Source organism: Henckelia pumila, chromosome 2 (assembly GCF_033568475.1).
Source record: "Henckelia pumila isolate YLH828 chromosome 2, ASM3356847v2, whole genome shotgun sequence".
NCBI classification, from domain to species: Eukaryota; Viridiplantae; Streptophyta; class Magnoliopsida; order Lamiales; family Gesneriaceae; genus Henckelia; species Henckelia pumila.
Genome location: NC_133121.1, coordinates 62,296,953 through 62,300,554, shown reverse-complemented (window position 1 = coordinate 62,300,554; position 3,602 = coordinate 62,296,953).

The window sequence follows — 3,602 nt, the reverse complement described above, 5'->3', positions numbered from 1 at the left end:
ACGTGTGTGGCGGCTCTCCTTCTAATCAGATGAAAAATTCCCTTTTATAGTGTCTCACAAAGCCCACTCAAAAGCCCAAGAAATTATAAAAATTTCCTTCCGAATAAAAATTTCCAAGTTCAGAATTTAGCGACAAGCGCCCGCTCCAAAAATCACGCGCCCGCGTATAACCCTCTGATCTCAAGTTTCTCACCTTCCCAAGAACTTGAGCGATAGCTTTTCTTTGAGCGCTAATGGGAAGCGCTGATCTTTTGGCCCAATAAGATGGCCCATTACTGTTCCTTTCTTTCCTCTTCTTCTTAGTCTGTACGTTTCTTTTCTTTTCTTTTATTATTTTCTTTTCTCCACAATATTTCATAATTCACAAAATCTCAATAATTCCCTACAATCATAAAAACAACAACACCCACACATAAATCTGCTCAAAACAAACAATTAATAATTAAAATCATATATAAATTAAGTGTATAAAATACACTTATCAAATATGAAACATCTAATACTAATAAATGCGGAATTTTTTTTTATTAAAATACTAATTAAAATAGATGTACATACATGCCCATACATATATGCACAAAAATAAACAGATTTAAAAATAGCTCAAATAAAATGCAACATTGAATAAATTAAATGTCTGAGTCATGCATTAAATAAAAATGTTGTTCTAAACAATTAAATAAAAGTTTGCATGCACTAAAAATATTTCAATAAAAATATGTACTAGTACCAACCACTGAAAATGAATAAAAAGAACGACATGTTTAATATTCCATAAAAAACATAATCATAAAGACTCAGACGACGGCCGCGGGGGATCACTGCATGTCCACTCATATGTCCTCGCCTCCGGTGGGTACTATGTCCTCTACATACTGACCTGCATCATACCAGTGTAGTGAGCCTAGAGGCCCAACATGCTAACATAACAAGGGTTTAAAATAATTTAAATCACTTTAATACTAATACATAACATATACATGAATGAGCATGCTTAAAATATCATGAACATAACATAAACTTAAATTAAACTTGAATATCATAATAATAAATAAACATTGTTGAGCAAAGTATTTTCTAACATCGCATGGTTGTATCCATAGTGTAACCTTAAATCATACATTAAATACTGATCAGCGTGGAAACCAACGTACGTGGCGGTGACGAATCACCTCTTAAATTGGCAGTAAAATGCCCTTCAATAGTTCACATATGGGGACGAGTCCCCCTTAAATTGTCACACTACTTCAACTTCCAACATAAAATATTTTCTTTTGCTCAATCTTAAACATTAAATCATGCATAAAAATTATTTCATGAATGCATGTACTTAAATAAAATATGTGTCCTTCATATATATTTAATTTAATTTCATACTAACATATAAATATAAAAAAATAACTTCCATGCATAAAAATAATTAAATATATATTCAGGACACATGCAATTTCTCATGGGTTGTACTGAACTGCTGGCCCTAACACTCAAGCCCATTTTCTTAAATTTTGGCCCATTAACATACTTAAACCCATTAACACCTTTCTAAGCTCAATAAATCAATTAAAGCCCATTAGCACATACTTGGCCCAATAACAACTTAATCTGGCCCAATGGGCCTAAAAGCCCAAAGACTGGCCCAATAATTTCCGTGGGCTCCAAAGCCCATAAAAATTATTGGACTAACTTAAAATAATTATTCAAGCCCATTAAGAAACTTAAATGTAGCCCATTAATTTAATTAATCTAATTAGCCCAATTAAAACACTTCAACTTAATAATTAACTTAAAAATAAAATACCCGAGCCCGACTAACTTAACCCGGACCCGGACCCACTAGACTTGACCCATGACTTACTGAAACAGACCCGGACCCATGACCCGACCCGGAAATCACCTAGAACCCTAAAACCCGAAACTCTATCTCCCCTTGTGCTGCGGCCATGAGCAGCCCTGAGCGGCTTTAGAAAAACTAACCGTGCCGCCTGCTCTTGCCAACTTTGGCCGTGAAACTACCACCCATACTTAACCAACATCAAGACGGTTCTAACCCCACTAATTTTACCTCAAACGGATCTCTGTAGAGGGAGAACGAACCAAAACAATCTACCCCTATTTTTTGCTCACGCGCAGAACGCGACCAGAGGCTTCAGGCCATTCGGCCGCTCATCTCCGGCAACCACCGGCCGGAAAAATTACCTGTAAAACCTTCCCCAAGGTCTTGGGGTTCTAACCCAATTGGAATCACCCTCAAACTCGTCTTCAACAGTGCACACGAACCATTCTCCTAAAACCGCTCAAACTGCAACCTGTTGCGCATCAGAAATAGATGGCTTCGGTTCCAGCCTGTTACACCCATAAAACCTGACCAATCTCGACCCTAGGGACCCTAACACACCCATCTAGACATGCACTAGCAGTTGGTCGTACCACGTTGGAATAAAACGTGAGTCATGATCAAACAAATGCATAAACATGTCATGAACATCAAAACCGATCCTTAAATCTGAAAATTTGAAGAAAAATCGATGCTACACAATACACACTCTATAATATCTGATAGGTACAAAAATTTGGAAGAAAAACATGCCTTTCACCGATGTTTGAAGAGAAAAAAGGTGAAGGTGACGATTCCGGGACGACGGGACGACGAACAACCTAACTTGAAGCTTGAACAAACGAGGCTATGGAGTTTTCTGTGGGAAGCCGATGAAAAGATTGAAGATTGGGGTGGGAGAAGAAGGGTTGTCGGCTGATGGGGTTTTGGGAATAGATTAGGGAGTGATTTAGGTTTAAAATATTGGTAGATAATTGAATAATAATAGATATTACTCAATATAAAGATATTATACCTTAACAAAATATTTTAAACTCTTAAATAAAAATAAAAATCTGATAAAATATCTCAAATATCGAAATATTAATATAGGATAATTTTAAAATTTAATAAAAGTCAATAAAGGGACTAATTTTGACTAAAAATCAACCCTTAATTAAATATATAAATAAATACTAAAATTTTCTTGACAAAATATCTTAAAATATTATTTTAAGTCTAATAGAACTCATAAAATATTTTTGGCTAAATATTTTGGTATCTCGTCCGTCCATGGTCCCGTCTCCGCGATCAAAACAATTAAATTTCCATAAATCATGAAAATCACTAATTATGGGTTAAATGCTTAAAATAACTTAAAACATGCACAATAATTTCAAATAATTATTTAACCCATAATCTAAAATTCTAAATAAATAAAATCCCTAATTATGCATGCGAATTTACGTATTAAAAATTCCGGGTGTTACAAAATACCCCCAAACTTAGACTTTTGCTAGTCCCGAGCAAAACTATTAAATTCCAAAAACTAATTCTATCAAACCAACAAGAATAGTCAAGAAATATTATGGAACAATGGCCTCAACAATGATTTCAAAAATATCAAATCCAATCATGTCACACCTACTAACACTTGAAAGTTTTAGCCAATCACAAAATAATAACCGCATAAACTCACAATCTCCACAACTCACGTTTCAAAACACCATTCTCCAAATTCAATTCACACATTAATAGATCATGAGGTCTTTTCAAGGTAGCAATAGGA